The 19,137-nt window shown below is 47.5% G+C and overlaps 1 protein-coding gene across 23 annotated transcripts in view; it reads right to left on the bottom strand.

The window, feature by feature from the left end:
• Nucleotides 1-2,927: 2,927 nt before the first annotated feature.
• The window catches only part of LOC104911954 (uncharacterized), a 314,625-nt gene continuing 298,415 nt past the window's right edge, over nucleotides 2,928-19,137 (bottom strand). For 6 of the 23 annotated variants that reach the window (XR_014884837.1, XR_014884841.1, XR_014884838.1 and 3 more), the window contains 4 exons: nucleotides 14,823-16,199; nucleotides 14,142-14,236; nucleotides 13,590-13,750; nucleotides 2,928-12,584 (listed from right to left, as the gene is read on the bottom strand). The gene's annotated coding sequence lies outside the window, so the exon portion shown is untranslated. Of the gene's footprint in view, nucleotides 12,818-13,589; nucleotides 13,751-14,141; nucleotides 14,237-14,822; nucleotides 16,200-19,137 lie in introns of all 23 variants that reach the window. The other 17 variants (XR_014884855.1, XR_014884850.1, XR_014884843.1 and 14 more) reach the window with 17 other exon arrangements.

The raw sequence follows: 19,137 nt of genomic DNA, 5'->3' as shown, positions 1-19,137 counted from the left end.
AAAGCATGGTTAGGGATACATTATTATAGCACGTTGCTTCTGAAACAGGGCTGTGGGCCATCGGTGGCCTAGAGAGCCCTTGCTGGTGATCTGCGAGGGGCTGTGTGATGTGGACAGCACGATTAACATCTACCTGCTAAATCGCAAGGAGCAATTGCTGGAGTGACCCGAGGGAATGCACTCACTCTCAGACCCAGCAGGACAGGTGGCTCTGAGAAGAGAGGGGCTCCAAGTTTCCTGTGTGCTATGGAAATGGGCACACAGCTGTGCCCGAGGAACTCCCTTTGACACTGATGGCCCAAAGTGCTCAAGCCCAAAGTCCTCAAGCTCTTTTCCTACCCAGCAGGCAGCCTATGATTGCCACAAGGCTGAAAAAGGCTTTGGTGAGAGCTGCCCCTCCTCTGCATGGCTTACATCCATCTTTCTGGGCGGCTTCAGGCTGGATGCAACCTGTCTTGCTTCTGTGCAAATGCCAATTTGGTTTGGCTCATGTAGATGCTCATTAACGATTACTAGAGTTAAGGCAGTTAATCACTACAGCTGAGGCTGAAATCTGACTTTTCTTCTAATTTCAAGTCCCATCTTTGCAGATTTTCCACTTTCCACAGAAAGGTTTCTTCCCAACAGCCATTTCCAGCCTTGTTCTCTGCAATGATGATTTTATTGCAAAGTTTCTGAGGATTATCTGAATTACCTTCCAATGCAACATGCGCTTGCTGTATTTGTTACTGTAGAGCTGAGATGATTTAACAAACAACCCAGGTTAAAAACATTGACCTAAGGTTCCTTCCTGATCTCATTTAATTTGTTAAATATTGAGCCAAATGTGGAGAAAAATTAGCTTGGTACTTTGAAAGTCCTCAGAACTGGAACTCAGCAATAATGCAGCTGTGCTTTAAAATTTCTCTGCCTGCATTCCCTCTTTAAGTGCTATTAAAGGAAATATTTGCTAAGGATATTTCAGTTATAGGGCTAGTTAAATGGATCCATTACGGAATTACTACATGCCAATGTTCAGGATGCCTGTGAAACAAATGGACTCATTTTCTCAAATGTTATGTTTAAGTCTCGGAAAGCTCTCGACCACAGCCCTGTTTGACATGTGCCTCCTCGCTGCCTTCTCTTGGTTTCCTCCACAGCCTTGGTCCCTCGAAGATTTATGCATGCGATTAGCTTTAAGTGTGTAAATAGCCCTCCGAGCTTGGCAGGATGGCTGCAGGCAGCGGGGTGAGCACACCCTGAAGGGGCTGTGATTGGTCCCCACACCTCCCTGGGTGCCACCACCAGACGTGCACAGTTTGGGCTCCACCAGCCGCACAGACCTGAGCGGGGCAGATATCCTTGCGACATCATGCCTTCCCGAGTGAGTCAGAGCACACACTCAGAGGTTTTTTGTGCCAACTTCAATTTTCTTCCACCTTTCTGCAAGCTGCGGGTGGATGACAGGCGATATTTTAAGGCATAAAGTCAGAGTTGCAGAGAAATAATACCAAATGCACATTGAGTCTGCCAGGAGAAGTTAACCTGTCAGCACCCCCGGAGGGATCTGAATTAGCAGATCAATCTCAAGAAGAGCAGCGGCTCTGCCCTGCAGCCATGATGTTTCTCACCCAGGACTTGGAGCTTGCAGCCCAGCTTTTCACTGGTTGAAATCAGGCTCCTGCAGATTCAGGAGAGCAGTGTTCTTTGCTTGCCCTTGCGCGATGAGTTCTCCATGTGCAAGACTTTGGTGAACTTTCACAGAGGGATCATATAATGCAGCAAGCAGGTGTGAGGCTTTAGGTCTTCCCGTAGTTGTTTTCACTGAAGAAGGGAAAGGCACAAATGCTGAAAGCAAAGTCAGACAAGCAGATGAGCTTTTGTGGACGTACATTTGTACTGTCATTTCATAGCCTGTGCAAGATGGTACACGTAGAAGGGGAGAGAGAGCAGGAACAGGGCAAGTACTGCTGCCAGAACACTTAACAGCCCAGTAACCTCTTCAGAAACCCAGCCCTGAGCAGTTCGACATGCATGCATGGCACTGCAGAGGGTGAGACAGCACCGACATTATGGATGTACCGAAGCTTATTTCTGGCAACATGGTTGCTTTGCATTCATCTTCTCAGCTCAGGTTTGCTCTTCCAGTACAACAAACCTCCACAATCGCACCTTTCCCTTTCTTGCCACAAACCTCTTCTACCATGTCCTGGTCTCCTTCCTTGGGGCTGAGCAGGAGCACAAGGAACCAGCCCACCTCCATGAACAAACAGCCAGATCAGAGCACAGATGGAGCAACTGCGAGATACACAACTAATTAAATGCAAAAGTGTGGGGTATTTATAACTGTAAAATGCTCACAAAATTCAAAGGCACCTAAGACTTACGACAGCATTATCCACTGCTGCTGCAGAATTAATGGATAGCCTCTCCCAATGTGCTAAAGCAGACAACAGAGGGGGTACTCTGTCATCCAGGGGTGAGAGCGGGGAATGAATGCATATACAGTACTCCCCTCTAATGCTAATGGACCCTAGCACTGAGATTAGATTTACACCCTCCCTCCAAACGTACAGCAGGGGAAGGCAGCTCCCCCGGGTGGCCTTCTGAGCGCTGTGATGCTGTGCTCTGCTCCCCCCACCTCATCCCCTTATCCTCTACCCACTGCCCCACAGCCATGTGGGCACCACAGTGCTTCCCCTGGCCCTGTGTGGCCCAGGATGGGGCTGGGCAGGAGCTTGGCGCTGCCCCCACACTGTTCTGCTGCAGGCTGGAGTGCAGGCTGCAAGGACCTGGGAGACAGCCTGGTCCCCAGGACAGCCCAGTCCCCAGGACAGCCGTGCTTCATCCCACTTGCAGGATCCGCTCCTGGCAGCGCCGCATCTCAGCCATGGGGAGGAGTGACCACAGGCCTGCTACAGCTCTCCCGGCAAATAATTCACACCAACTTGTTTAAAGGAGCAAATGGGTTTAATTATTAGTTACAATCTTGTCAATAATTATCACCCCATCTGTGGGTAATAAATGGCAGCTTCTCACAGACTGCATCATTAGAGTTTAAGGACACCAATGGGGTGCATTAAAATGCTGAGGAAAGCATTGATCTGGTGTAAAAATGCTCTTTACAAATTACAGGCACGGGTCAAGTGAGTCCTCCCTCTCCCACCGCGGCCGGCTTGCCCTCTGTGCCTTCCCCAGACCACCGCTGGCTGCTGGCAGCACAAAGACCTGCTGCAGGCTGCGGGGACGTGGCCCCATGTAGTGGGGTTCCATGCAGAGAGGGACACAGAGCAGTGAAGGAGATGTGCAAGGCAATGCAGGCTCCCTCCTGGTCAGCTCTGTGCTTTGTTCCCACCAAGGAGCCGAAAGACTTCCTCACAGCAATGGGCAAGACGTGGAGGAACATGGAGGCAACGTTTCCTGAAACACAGCCACTTCTGGGATGGAGAAGCATCAGTCATCACACAGCAGGATTTCTTGGAGGAGAAATGATAACTCTTTTCTTTTTTTTTTTTTCCCCTATTTGAACTGCAGGCTGGAATATAGGCCGGCAGAATGTAATTATCCAGCCTGGAATTTGGCCAAGATGCTGGGGCTAACAGCCCTACTGTTTCAAAATATGCCACAGTACCCTAAATGATCACATCTTGCAGGATTTGATTTTGCATTTCATCCAAAACAATGTTGGGAAGGGAAGGAGGAGAGTAGGATGAGCACCAACTGGTCCCATCTAACCCCATATTTGCTGGAAGTTTCGCTCTGAGTGGCTCCTGACATTCGCTTTCATTTTCTGTGAAAAAAATTGAAACAAGTCAGAGTTTTATTCCTTTGGTAAATTCTCCGCAAGCAGTTTCCAGCCTCCTCAGTGAAAAATACATCTACTTTCAGAAGGCAAAACTCCAATAAAGCACAACATTTCCATTTAAAAAGAAAAAAAAAAAAAGGGCATTTCTTTCCTCTACAACAACATTTGAGAGAGACCTTCTATTCCCCCCCCCCCTTTTTTTTTTTTTTTTTTTAAGCCTGTTAGGAAAGAGGATTAAGATAGCTAATGGGCGGCTTGTATTGGCAAACAAAACTAAAAACTAACACCCAAGCGATTCTTTGCACGCACAAGTGGCGGGCTCTCCATTAGGAGAGTGGCACTGACCGCTGCAGGCCGGATAGCGTTGAGCCGCGGGGCAAACAAACCTCAGCCTGGGCCCGTGCGTGGCTCTGCCCAGCGCCCTGCCCTGGTGCTCCCCAGATAACTCCAAATGGTCTCTGTTGTTTCGAATGCTATGCAAATATTGGCAGAAGCACGTACCGCAGATCCGACCACAGCCCAACTTTTGGGAACGCGGTGTCAGGATTTGCCGTTGCTCTTTTTACTTCAGTGAATAAAGTTTATTTGCAGAATAAACGGTGCCTTCAGCTGACAGGCTGCTGGCTAGCTCATGCTGAATTTGGCCAGTCATCCGCCACCAGGGGAAAATTTAAATGGAAATGGTAATTTTGAAAAGTCAAAAGGTTTTGTTTTATATTTTGGGAGAAGAATAATAGCACTTGATTTTTCATGTTGAAATGGTCTTTGCTGTGTGAAATAACTGCTTTTTTTTTAGAAAAGACAGCGGCCATCAATGTATCTCATTTGGCCTAGACAACTTACAGTGTCCTTCTGGTTTACTGAAATATCGCAGAAAAAAAAACCCTTTTCAGGTTAACCAGAAAAAGCCAAAACTCTCTGAATTCTCAGTTGGACAAATGGAAGAAAAAGTAATGATTCTCAAAGTCCTAATGAAACAACCCAACTATTGTACTCAGTGGCACCTCCTTACGCTTGTCACAGTCAGCTCTCATCATGAGCCTTGCTTTAAACCTCCTCCATGCAAACCTCCTCCATGTAATCTCACACTCTTGCAGACAAGAGGGACGATTTTCTCTGTGATCAGTCCCAGTGAGCAGCCCTTCACCCCGAGCATGTCAGCTCCAACACTTGCAGCAACAGAGGGATGTTCAGAAGCCATTCTGGGTGCCAGAGCTGCCAGGAGCCCCAGAGGAGAGCGTGGAGCATCCCACCAGCTCTGTATAGGAACCAAAACTGCCTGGCTCCCTCCTGGTTTCCATCACCTTTCTCTTTGCCATCCTGTAAGGAAGGAAGATAAACTGAAATGCGGGAAATATCAAGTTCAGTTTTTAATTTGTAGGCAATTTGTATTTTACTCCTGAATATCAAGGTAATTCCCTTGATTTCCTGAAAAGATAAGCAGATCCTAAAAAGCGGTGTGACTTTTAGGAAGAATAGCTGACAGGCAGCCTGCATCAGAAGCAAACGATTCCCACGTTGTAATGCGTAATGCCCAGTAAGTTCTGCATGAGAACTGGAGCTGCCCACTGCACAAACACAATTCCACCCATCGAGTGCCCCGCTCATTCATGGTACCTGTTCCTGTTTTGTTTTGTTCCTGTTCAGAAAAATACCAAGCCTCTTACTTGACCGATGCGGTGCCACAGGCAGTCTGCAAACACAAACACCCTTGTTTGGAGAAGATACGCCCTGGCTGATTTGAAAAATCCCTAAGCAATGCATTCAAAATGAATCGGATTTGATTCATGACCGATTGAGTAAGGACAGAGAATGGAGGGCCTGGCACGGGTACACAAACGTGGACGATCATATGCTGAGTTCACTGCAGCACACTGTGCACCTTCTTCCATTTCCCTTTTTGTGAAATTCCCAGCGGGTCACTTCCCTGCGAGGGATGTGCTGCAAGGCAGAGGGCACCAAGTGAACGTGGGAGAAAAATCACAAAGCCACATCCAAGGGATTCCCTGTTGTGGTTGAAGGTGCTGACCCTGGGTTTGTGCATGCACGTGCACGTGTGTTTACACAGTCCATTCGCACACACACGGGAGCACGCACACACATTGTGAAAACGTATGTGCATATATTCCCATATTCACAATGAACTGTTTATGAGCAAGCTATCAAGAAGGAGTTTTCACAGAAATTATTCAGTGAATGACTTCAGACAATGAATACATTGCAGGAAATGGCGATTGGCTCCAGAGCAATCCACAAGCAGAAAAGGAGGCAAAAGCAGTTGAATAAATGGGTGGCTATGAATTACTCATTTAGCTGCATTATCTTATTGTGGTCCCAATTCAGCAAATGCCTAAACATCCACTTCCCATTAAGGGCATGAATAGTCCCATTGATTCAATAGGGTTATTTTCTCTGCCTTCCATGGGGCAACTCAAATGCTTAAATTTAAGCAAGTGCTTAAAGTGCTTTGCTGAATCAGGAGGTATGTCCACACTGTATATACCTGTGTTATACAGAAGGTCAGATTAGCTGATCAAAGAGTCCTTTATGCTCTCAAGATCTATAAATCTGTGAATATAACCAGCCTTTGCTGGAATTGCTTCTCCATAACCTTCCTGAGCACCGAAATTCATCCACACCCCAAAAATATTAATAAAACACTCTGTGCTTAACTCTTTTCATATTATACTAAGTACGTCACTAAATAAACCTCTTAATATTCCAGTATATTTTGCAATGAACATTTTCCTGGTACGCTAGAGCGATTCCTCCTTTTGTGCCATCCAGAACACAATCCCCATGAAATACTGCAGTAAACATTTCTCTGAGTACTACAGCAAACACTACCAGCATTAGCAGATTAACCATTCCACTGAGCGCCATATTAAGCACACGTTTAAATACTGAGAAAAGACGTATAGCCTCCTCCTTCCACTGCGCCTCGTTACCCTGCCGAGATCCATATTTCTCGGCATCCCCACATGCATCCGCGCTGCTCCCGCTCCTCTCTTTCTCCCCTCGTTTTGTTCCTTCTGGGAGTGCTCTTCTGGCTGGGGAGATCTTTCTTGAGGCAGAAGGGGGACAAAGGGAGGGCAGATTGGCTCATTGTTCAGCCACAGATTTGACAGCAAATCCACACTGTGCATGTGGAACTCTCTGCTTTGATGAAGTCTGGTGATGAACAGAGACAGGTTACCTGCAGGTCTCCCTCCCATGCCCAAAAGAAGTACTCTGTGCTCTGAAGTAGCAGGTCTTCCCTAGTGCTGTTTGGAGTTATAAAGCATTGTTTGAGTTTTACAGGTGTATTTTAATGTCAGTGAAATTACTGAGCACAAAACCTTCAATGGATTCATCTTTAGCAGGTGTTTAAGAGCCATTGACTCGTCTCTTGTTGCTGACAAACCATCTAGATTCAACCCATGGTTCTGTTCAGCTTTTCTCCTTTCCCTCCTCTCTCTCTTTCTCTCTTTTTTCCTCTTTTTTTTTTTTTTTTTTTTTTTTTTTACTAGCAATTTGATGTTTGATCATTTGAGGCAATGAGGCGGAGGGTAATTTACGTTATCAGGGAGGTATGAGGGGTGCTGGGAACCCAGACGCAAGGCCCATTCGCCTGCTAAAGCGCCATCGTAATGTAATGAGACTCCAGTCAAGTGCAGCTAGTAATGGAGAGGAACATTTCCCATTCATCTGCCTACCTGAGACTCCACAAAAACGACAATAACTTTTGCACGGGAGGAGCGGGGGGGACACAGTGAAGGGGGGCTGGTGTCCCCGTGGCACAGCTCACGCTGGCTGGCAGAGAACCACCATGGCCTCACTCTGGGGAGCAGAGCAACACAGCTGTGAGCTGCGGAGCTGCTTGTTGGGTGGCTCAGCCTCCCCATCCCGGACATCCAGCCCATACCTGGCTTGGTCCTGACCCATAGTCCCTTATCCCAGCTGTGGACACACTATTGCCTCTGTAGCACCTCTGTGATGGGGCCTTGGAAGTGGTACCGATAACTACATGCCCAATACCAGCACCAACAGCAATGCATGCATTCAAGTTCTTGCAAGTGGCCCTGCTGCTCTGCACACTTTATTTGCAGGCTGAGGGTAATTACAGCTGGAGGGAACCTCCTGGATGCAGGCAGACCTCCTGGTACTGACAGCCCAGTGCATGGCAAGGGGTGGTGGCAGGGGAGAGACGCAGGGACGGAAGAGATTTGTTTCTTCTCTGTCCCAAGCTGGCTGCTTGTTCCCAGAACGCAGCCTGAGAAAGGGAGCAGAGAGCCGTCTGCTCCCCCTCACCAAATTCCTGCTGCACGGACCCTTCCAATTATACCCACGTCTGAAAGGCTGCTGTCAGGATGAAAGGCACGGAGCAGTAATGAACTGACGATTAATTTGCAGTTGGCTCACCCAGCGCGCGATCCTCGCTCAGGCTCGCTGCGTGCGGGTGCTAAATATGACGATGTCAGCAGTTGTCAGCCAGAGCCAGGGCTGCCCCTCACACCAGCCTTTCCTTGCCACACTGCCAGGGGCTCCAGCCCAGCTCTAGATTCCCATCGGCACAGGCAGCCCTGGGCCAGCCCTGCAGCAGCCACAGCAGCATGGGGAAGGGGCCCCATTGCCTGAAGACCTGTGCAATACACTTCACATCCCTTGGACATCAGATGATCATCTAGATTATTAGAGTTGGCTTCCAGTTACCGCAGTTGGATCTATGGGGATCAGTTACTATGCTGGCACATGGGGTTACTATGTCCACAGCATTGGGATTGGAACTAAATGATCTTAAAGGTCCCTTCCAACCCAAGCCATTCTGTGACTCTATGAGTCTATGATCTGAAAGATAGGTGCACCTTGGACATCTACGGCTTCAAAGACCTGATTAGGAGGATATGAAAACAAGCTGCAAATGGCTGAAAAGCCTGGATTTATAAACCAATCACTGTACCTTCCTGATGCAAACACTGAAGCATACATGTATCTAATCAGTGTCTATCCCAGAATGTGCATAACAACCCCAGCACCAGCAATTACAGTTGTGGGATACTTGTGCAGCCTGTGTGCTCTAATATCATAGAACCATAGAATCACAGAATCATTAAATTTGGAAAAGGCCCCTAAGATCATCTAGTCCAATTGTTCACTTACCACCAATATGCCCACTAACCACATCCCTCAGTGCCACATCTTCACATTTCCTGAACACCTCCAGGAACAGTGACTCCATCACCCCCCTGGGCAGCCTGTGCCAGTGCATCACCACTCTTTCTGAGAAGAAATGTTTCCTAATACCCAACCTGAACCTCCCCTGATGCAACTTAAGGCCATTACTTCTTGTCCTTTTGCCTCACCTGAAGATGGTCTGCACCTTCTTCATCGAGACAGACAGGCTGCCTGACAGATTCTTCTCCTTGGAACACTTTTTCTTAGGAAGATTCACATCTGAGCTGTCTGTGAATTCACAGCATTTTCAGCAGCCTGTGCTGTTTAAAGTAGCAAAACTGAAGCCCTAGAAAAAAATACTCCAGAAAACTGAGTGCCTTCTCTTTTGACAAATCCTGAAAAAGCCCTCTGATCACTGGTTCAGAATGACATTTCTTTTTTAATGTTACTTGGATGCTATTAGACAATGTTTACTGAGCTCAGTCACCAAAATAAGCGTACTTTTTTCACATTGAACAAGACATTTAGTTTGATCAGAACTCATGACATTTTTTCTCCCCCAGCCTGTTGATTTGCAAAAAAGAAAGCTTCGGTGGAACCAAAACAAGATTATGGCCAGATACATGCATCACTGAAATTGCCTGCAACGCGTAAATCTGCTGTTTGCCCACTCCCACTACACGCATAATTTTGTTTTATCACTTACAGTCCCGGGGTGCTCACACAACTTGGCAGTCAGTTTCCCAGCATGAAATTACACCTGTCTGGAAAAATGCACAGAATATAGAGAGGCAGAGCAATATACAGAGGTGGGCTCTACTTGCAAAGCAAGCGCTCAGATGGCCTGAGGGCCACGACAAAACAGACATGGTGTCAGTGTCACAGCCCCCGAGTGCCCTGGCAGCGTTCGATGGCCCAGAGTCTGTATCACCGCGGGTTCTGTATGCAGAAGTGTTCACTGCTGGCTGTGAGTCTCTGTGCATCTTACACATCTGGCTGTCATTCCAGGTTTTGATTTCTGTGCTCCCTCTGCACAGTGCTAAGCCAGGCTTGCTGGCTCCCCACGAGAGCAGTGAGCAAAGCCAGGCTCTAGTCGGGTGCTTCGACAGCATCGACACCACATGGCAGGTGATCCTGGCTGCACCGCAGTCACATGAAGCCCAAACCTGAGGGCTCCTCTGCAAAGGAGACCTGAGCCCTTTAAGGAAGAGAGGAGCAGAAATCAATTGTCTGCTCGTCTTCCTCCCCGGGCCCCCCTTTCTCCCTCCTCCATCACCACCACCACCACACACGCACCCTATTCACCCTGCTGGAAGGTGACATTTGCTATTAACCTTATATTGGGCCATTTTGTAAATCAATGTCACTTACATTTAATAACAAGTGTAATCAAAGGAATTATGCAAATTTAATTTGATGCTTCTTGAATTATGCAAATCTGCACCACATATAATGGCTTCTGACATGTGCCCAGTTGGAGAACGTTCCATTACCTCCTCTCTTATTACCCCTATTATTATTTTTATTTTTTTATCCTGTGGTGGGGGGGAGGGAGAAGGGAGGGAGAAGGCAGTTAGGCTCGGAGGCAGGGGGGACAAGTGAGTGTGGTGGGAAGAAAAGGGAAAGAAGAGGGGTGGTAGAGGAAAGCGCTTCTTTGCCTGCATTTCGAGTAGCAAAGCCTCCTGAAGGCATTTCTGTTATTGTTATTGCAGAGCAAGGAGAGTGGGGCAGGGGGGGAGGAATGGGGATGGGGGGAATCATTTCCCATGAATGGCTTTGCAGGCAATAATACTATAAGCCTCTGATTCTAAATTACTGCCCTTCCAGTCCTATCTCCAGCACAATATTACTCTCTTCAGCCTCCTCTTCCTGAATTATAAGGCAAGCTGGGGGAGGGTGAGAGAAGAGGGGAGCAGACTGGAATACACAGGGCAGATGGGTGAAAAAGGGATTCGTTCTTGTTGCTCCAGGGCCACCCCAGGTGGGGTGTCCAGTCTTGCTGGAGAATAACTCTTTTTTTTCCCTCCTGGCTTTCCCATCACTTGCTCATTTCCTTGCATGTGACCCTGAGATCAGAAGACAGATTTGCCACAAAGTGCTGTATCTTCTCAGAAACTTGTGGCATCAGTACCCAGTAGTAATGCTCTTCCTTTTGCAACAGCTTGTGGTCCATAGCACTACAAGTCAGAGTGGACCTGCCTCCTCCTACACTGCTTTTTCTTGTTAGAGAGGATTCAGTGAGCATTTTCCTCTTCTGTACCACTCACAGCAGCTGCAGAGTGACTCTTTTCAGGACAATTGATACAGTGTGACAAAAGCAATCCCACGTGTGTCTCGGTATCTTCATGCTTGTACAGTGCAAATATAGAACTTAATCTGCCTTCTGGAAGAAGGAGAAGAAAGAGGAGACAACAGGTTTTTGTGCTCCTCTGATGGAAGTTGGTACATGGCAAGAGGGCATGCCTCCACCATTTCCATAAAGCAATGAGTCACTCACCAGAAATCTCCCTCTGCCTAATTAGAAAGGTGAATGGCAGAGGAGGATTTCTACACTTCCTTTGGAGACTTTGGAGACTTTGGAGACTTGACTTCTCAACAAGATGCTGTCTTATCATGCTGTGAACTTGTGAGTTTTAAAAGGCTCCATTTATACTTACTATGTTTTCTTCCAAAATGCTGTCAGGAACACTGATTTTTTTTTCCCTCTTTGCTCTCTATATTTCTGTTTTATTACATAGTCCTGAGAAGACTGCAGGTTTTTTTTGCTAATGGAAGGAAATTTCTAGAAACTTACTCTGAAGCTGGATTTAAAACATTACAAAGTAGAAGATTTTTTTAGTTGATTTTTTTTTCCTGCCTGTCAAAAGAAGGTAAAAGGTAAAGAATTGTTGTATTTTTTAATGGTAGGATGTATATGTAATTCTCAGTGTATTCTCATAGAAATTTGGTGTTAAGGAAATGCCTCCACGCTTTCCAAACTGAAAACATTTTAAAGTTCATGTGGGAAAAGCCACGTTTCAGTCAGATTTTTATAGCATGGTCTCTATCGATGATGAGGTGAGATGCATCTGCTTACCCCACATGTGCAGATGGTATCTGGCAGCACCACCAGCACCTTTCCAACATCACCAACTCACCACCACTGCCACCAGCCCTCCATGGGGCCCACGCAGAAAACAAGGGCAGACCTTCAGCTGTGTTGGCAGATGGAAATCCTGCTTGGAGGCCTGGGCCCAGTGTCTACTCCAACCCTCACCCAGGCCCAGCATGGAGGTGCCTGTCAGGGGAACATCAATATTTGTGTCTGGCACTTGCTCGCTTCCACACGTGGTTGTTGATTCACTGCCCAGAGACCCGTGTCTGTCATTAGGAGGCTGAAGAGAAGAATGAAGCTAATTTCAGAGTCAGATACATCAATAATCTCTGAAGACCCCTTCTGTCCAAGGTTTCCAGACTGCACAGAGGAGAGAGAACTTGCCTTCTCTTACCTTTATTTGCCTTGACTTTTTTGGCCTTGCCTTGCCTTTCTTTGTTGTACTCTGCCTTGCCTTTCTTTGCCTGGCCTTGCCATGAGAACAGATGAGACGCATTGCTCCCATAGGCATGAGTGTGATCAGGACCCACTCCTGTCTCCAGGCACCAGGTGCTGCACAGGTAGAAGTTCCCATCACAAAGTGCTGCAGCTGAAGTCGTGCTGCTGCAGGTGGCCGCCTCACACAGCCCTTGGCTCTGAGGATGCTTCTGGATAAGGAGGTTAGGGAATGTGTGGAGCTGAACTTGTCCCTGGTGCTAAGCCTGCTGAGGCGAATGGAGGCACCGCACAGCCCATAGGGGCCTATTCCTGAATTCCGGAGGTGTTTAGCAGATGCAGGTCCTCTCCTGCAGGGACAGTTCAGCTCATAACATGCTGCTTCATAGCTGGTGTTTCTGGGCTTAGCTCTCCATGGAGCTTTAAAGAGCAACATCAATGAATGACTTCAAGTGTGAATATTCCAGGATAAAAGGGATTTGTTGGGAATAGGTGTTGGGAACAGCCTTGCATGCATAGAACACCCTGTAGGGCTCACAGCAACTGCAGCACCCAGATGAAAGCTAAAGCTGGATACATTGGCAATCATTGAGACCTATGTTCAGTGCTTGCAGTGTGCTCTCATGCTTCCCTGTGTGATAGTCCCATAGCCTCACAGCCTTTCACCTGAAATCATACTTTCTAAACATACTGATGCTGTCTCGGAAATAGATCATGTGAAGTTTCCAGGTCCAGGCTGAAAGACCTTTGTCCCATTGCCAGGAGGAGGGATTTGCTTGTCCTAGGCTCTGGAGGGGGCATGCTGGGCTTCCCACGGGTAAATAAATAGAGTGGGGAAGTGCCCTGGAGGCCATCATTGACACAAGGGCTCTAAAACGGGCTGTTCCCAGCGGGAGGCCCCTCTGCTTGAAGTTTACATGCTCTCCCCTTCCCTGGAAATCACAGGTCATCGCTCGCAGCCACCTCCTCCCCACTAAAACTGTAATCAGCTAAGAGCCATAAAAAACACAGCTTAGAAAGGGCTGGGAATGTGACCTCATGAGAAAGGAAATGCTGACCAAATAAGCATGAAGTATCCCAGGAAACAGTTTGAGAGAACAGGCTGAAGGTGCAGGAGAATACCTTGTTGTGGAAGATGGTGAAGACTCCACTCCATGCTTCAGCTTCCTCATCTGCAAGGTGGAGATGACAGAGCACAAACCCTCACCCCACAGAAGAGGCCCAAACACCACCAGCAGGGACTCTTTTGCAATATCACTCCACCGGCATCTGTGGAGGAACCTCTGTTGAGCAAGGAAGAAAGAAGTGCTGAGGGCGATGTTCCATTTACCCTTTCCTTGGCAATGCCAGAGTATGGAGATTTCCACTGGGAGGGAACCAAAGTTTCTCCTTCCTCTTAAGGCAAGTGAAAGCAGGATAAAATTTCATGAAGGGTGGGTCTTAGTCTGGTACCAAGGAACAGGACATAAGGACTAGATAAGAAACACAGGAACTGGACAGGTAGACCAGCTAAGTTTTTTATAAGGAACTAATTCTATATTTTGTAATCTTGTCTTTAGTGGCTTCTGGGCTCTGCATTACATAATGTGCAATGCTCCCACACCTTCAGGCTCATTTCTCACTTCTCCATTTTCCCCCAACAAATGGGTGCAACCCTGCCTACAGACATCCTACCCAGTTATTCCTGCTTCATCTCAGGGCAGTCCTGTACAGCCAGCCATGCTTGGTTTTCTCCTTCAACATCCGTTCTGAGAAGCTGGGTCTTGGCACTGCAGGGAGAGGGATTATTTGTTCTTTATTAATTTATGGAAAGGAAGGAAGAGGGTGAAAATTGCAACGAAAGGGATAGCCAGCAAGATGGCAAGGAAGAGAGGTTAAAAATGAAGTCATCATCTAATTGGCCCGCAGTGAATTATTCACATGTATAATCTTTTAAAAAAAAAAATTCAGCACAAGGCAATGCAAGTAAATGCTGTTCATGTTTAAAAGTCATTTCCATAAGTAAGTGCAATTTCTCTACTGTTTGCCCCTGTTTAATGAAGTGAAATCTTGTTTGCATTCCTCCCAATTTCCCAACGAAAGGCGCCCAAGCGTTTGCACCAAAATTACTCGGCCCAAATTAAAACCCTCCAACACTTTAAAAAAAAAAAAAAAGGAGAAGGGGGGAAAAATAAGACTTATTTTTAAAATGCCTTAAGTGCATCCCAGCATCCTAATTTATTTTTAGACACTCGTTATTAAGAGTAGTAGTAAGTTTCCCCTTCTCTCTCGCTCTCTCTCTTATTTAAATGAACTTAATGGCAATAGATGCAAATGTCTGGAAGAGGAAAATAGTTAACATTTATTTATTCTTACTGTTGTCTCTTCCCTGGCTGGTGTCATTAGAACAGTTCGTTGCATCCCATTCGCTCCCATTAGCTCTGCTATCAGAGCCACCCAGCACGACTCCAGCACGGCTCGAAGTGCTTTCTGCGGCCCACATAGGGACTACATCATCATCTCCGAGGCACTGGCTTAATGACAAGAAAAAAAATTGGAATATATTGCACAGCGATCTGGGGAAACAACAACAAAAACCACCACCGCTGTTGTCGCCCGCTTTTGACCCAACAACGTGTGGTCCTTCGTTGGATGGATGGATGGACAAGACACAGCACTGGGACAAACGTGCTTTCATAACCCCCTGTTGCAGGGAAATATGGCAACAGGGACCCGAAGTGCTTCCAAATGCTCTCAGAGGACCCAGTAGAGCTGTGTTCCTGGTGGTGCAGCAGCCAAAGTCCCACTGCAGTGCTGTGTCGGGTGGATGTCCCCATCAGGGCCTGCTCCTGCCCACGCAGCATCCTGCCTGTGTCACAACAGGCACAAACATTCCTTCATGGAGTGAGACCAGTCCTGGATCCTCTCCAAACCATGGGTGTGGAGGAGGACATGTAGGCAGGAAGAGAGGCAAACCTCCTTGCAAGGAAGGAGACAGGCCCCTGGTGCCCTGGCATGGTGAGGATGGCAGTGAGAGGCAGAGAGAGACCCAGGGCTGTGTGACAGCGCCAGCTGACAAAGCAGCATTTGGGAGGGAGGACATCAGCATCTACAGCGCTGACACATAAAAGAGAGGCAGCAGCTTTTGCAGGCGGGGACAGAGGCGCTGAGAGGGCCCTCCCCCCTCCATAAAGTTGACATTGTCTCCCATGATAACTTTTCTGCTGAGGTAGGAGACACTTTACTGCAGAGTTGCACACAGCAAGTAGCTGCCCTCCCCCCGCCCCTTCCCATCCTCTCCCTCTCCCTCTCTCTCCAGCATCATTTACATCCTTAATTAGCTGTAATTCTGCAGTGCTCATTAGGGAAGGACTGGAAAATATCAAGGAGCCCACAAGCAGGGGGCTTTGGGGGAGAGGGAGGAAGAGGGGGATGCGGGAGCCAGGCTGAGAAGGGATGCCCAGGGCTGGGTTGCAGAGCCAGGAGCCAGGAGCTGCTCACTTAATTTGAGTGGGATGATTACACTAATTTGGGAGCATTGATCCAGTGATGGGGTTAAAGAGGCCACACTGTCCCACCTAGAAAGGCAGAAGTCCAGAGAGTAACAGCATCTGACCAAGAGGGCTTGTTACTTCCCTGCTGGCGGATGAGGTCTCTCTGCTGGGTCATACAGCCCCGCATGCCTAATGTCAGTGGTCAGATCCAGGGGGAGGGCAGCCTTCCTTTCGCTCCAAAGCAGGTAGCTACACAAACCTGCCATAAAGGAGAAAAAAAAAAAAAAAAAAAAAGACAAGAGAAAGAAGAGAAAGAAAGGAAGAATTAAAAAAAAAAAGAGAAATCAGAACTCAAAACTAAAGCCAAACATTAAATACCACACTGCTGAATAGAGTATTTCCTCCAACTCCAAATGGATAAACAGCGTGAAGTTTTATTGTTGGCCCAGTTATTTGATGTAATTACTCTGGGGACCAGCAGCAGACCTGGGCAGTTCTTGTCTGGACTCCTGTTAGCTCAGAAGTGTGCACACAGACAGGGTGCAGCCCTGCCTCTTCACAGCCCCAAGGTACAAGACCAGTTAGGAGACACTACAGCCTCCTTGCCTTAGCTGCAGGACCAGGAACAAGGAGGTTAAGTGCATTGGGCAAGGACACAAAGAAAAACTGGCAGAGCCAGGAGGTGACCTCAGATTTCCCAGTGTCTCTCTCTGAACTGCTAATTGCAAGCCATCTTTCCTTATGCTGCAGCACATGGACGTTTGTATGCCCACTTGCACTTGCTATTCTAGGCACACACTTGGCTATTTTTTAATTCACTGCCTCACTGTATCTTTGCTCGAGGTTAGATGTGCATGTAAAAGACTATCGGGGAATTCAGTGAAGTTGACAGAGACAGTCTTTGCAAGTCCATCCTCCCACTTTTCACTTACTGGTAATAATGTAAGCCTACAGTTCCTTGGGGCTGAGCTGTGATGGTGTGTCCCACCAAAGACTCAAAATGATTACCAGTGTATGTGGCATTGATGCCTTTTTTGCAAATATAAGGGCACGTGCACAAATGGGCACTTGCACTTTCATTTATCTTCCTCTATATGACTTTTGTTTTCATCTCATGAAGACATTTATTAACATCTTCAAATTCCCTCTAGTGTTTAGATGAAACTTGCCATAACAGAGAATCAGAATATATGAATGTGCCAGAACAACTCAGGAGAGAACCCCGGTGAAATGCAGCTTTAGAGGAGTGCCCAAGACCTTTGCAAAACTGCATTTCAGTGGTTCATAGTGTTGACTCTGGGGTTTAACACAGGTTAACACCTAACCAAGACAACTACTTACACCATTCAAGCAAAGACAAATCTGGCCCACCTTTCGATATTAACATCTGGCTTCTCCTGTAGTGTTTGGCTCATAGATCAGAAGATAAAATTTCCAGCTCCACTCACTCTATGTGAAATTCAGGTTGCAAAGAAGTGGCAGAGGAGATTACCTGGATCTTTAAAGCAGCACCTTCTCTGCACGCTTCCAAAGGACCATTTAGTCAAGATTTCCAATGACAAGCTGTCAAAGCCAAACTTTCAGAATGGATTTTGTCCATTATCTAGTATTTGGGAAGAAGGATGAAGATCAGAAAAAAAAAAAAAAAACAGGCTGGCTCCCTGTTGGAGATGTTTGGTCTGTACCAGGACAGGTGCCTCATCATGGCCTATGGATGAAGAAGGGCTACAGACTCCCAAGGTGCACACCTGCTGAATCTACATGAGAGTCTGTGAGTTGCTACTGGATAGCTTAAAGCATCAGCTGCAAGAGTTTATTTCCCTGGCCCACCTGCCCTTGGGAGCATCTCCTGGAGAAAATGGGTCTGCACCCAGCAAGGCCTCCTGCTGAACCCACCCCTGGGCACATCATCTTTCCCACAGGGCTGGGGCAGCCAGACGGAGACGGATAGCCAGGGAAAGCAGCGGGCGAAAAGCAAACTCACACTACATAAATTCTTAAATGCTGTTTTATAAGGACACAACGTTGTAACAACTTGCCAAGAACAACACTGAAATTATTTCAAGGTTTCCCATTTGTTTGTAAAGTGAATATTAAAAGTGCAAGCACCAGTCTCCCGGTGTTCCCCTGGGAACTGTTAGTGTCCGTAGTAACGAGGTCATTCCTTTTTTATTAGGAGATGGGTTTCTGTAAAGTTAAATGTGCTGACAGCCTCTTGCCTTTGATGTTGGGTTTCACCTCCGTCCCTCCTGCAGATATTGCCGCTCCTCCCTCGCAAAGACACATCCCTGACAAACAATCTCCCTTCTGTCTCCCCTGCTTGTTTGTTTAGATGCATGATAGGCAGCTCTGCTAAAGGGCAGCACAGGAAGGCAGGCTGCTGCTCCAGCGGACGGCGGAGATGTGAGAGATTTGGTGGCTGTAATTAAGCTAGCCTTCATCCCCCAATCTGCCGTGACTCTCAGTACCCTTCACTTTATTGACCGGACAGATAATTACAGCGCGGTGCTCACAGGGCCCTCAGTCACAGCAGCACTGCAGCTGCTCGGGAGCCCTGCCCCAGTTCTGGGCCTGGAGGCAGAGCAGAGGCACCGCGAGCACCTTCCTCATCCGGCAACCTGGGTATCCCCGTGGTGTGGCCTCCAATCACTCAACGTCTCGTGCCTTCCTGACCTCAGACAGCAAAGACACGGACACACAGGTGGGCCGCAGTCAAGCCGTACCGCAGAGCAACCTGCTAATCAACACAAGGAAGGAACGCCTGGTGAGGACAGCGCTTGGGAGGCTCAGTTCTGTGCTCTACCCAAGAGCTTCCTGAAGGTTCTAGGCAAGTTAATGAAACAGTTTGCATGGCAGTACCATGGGGTGGCCCCAGGAGCTCCAGTCAGCGGTGCACACTGTGCCTGTGCATGTCCAGCACCCGGCACCAGGAGACCCAGTCCCACCCGGCACCTCAGCACAGCTCAGTAACACAAAGAGACCAACGTTTCTGGTGTTTGAACATTAAACTGGCAACAATGCCCACCGTGAGCATTGTGTGAAGCCGCTCGCTAGCTCAGCAGAAGATAAATAATACATTCATGCTTCAAAATGAAGTACACATTGTGTGCACCCAAATAATAGGAAATAATGTGGGTATCCTTGTTCATCATGGACATAGTAGGAAGAAATCAACTTCCTTGGGAACGGGTGCTTAG

Source organism: Meleagris gallopavo, chromosome 8 (assembly GCF_905368555.1).
Source record: "Meleagris gallopavo chromosome 8, MGAL_WU_HG_1.1, whole genome shotgun sequence".
NCBI lineage: Eukaryota > Metazoa > Chordata > Aves > Galliformes > Phasianidae > Meleagris > Meleagris gallopavo.
Note: the sequence above shows the minus strand (reverse complement) of the source record. Positions and strands in the feature narration are given on the sequence as shown.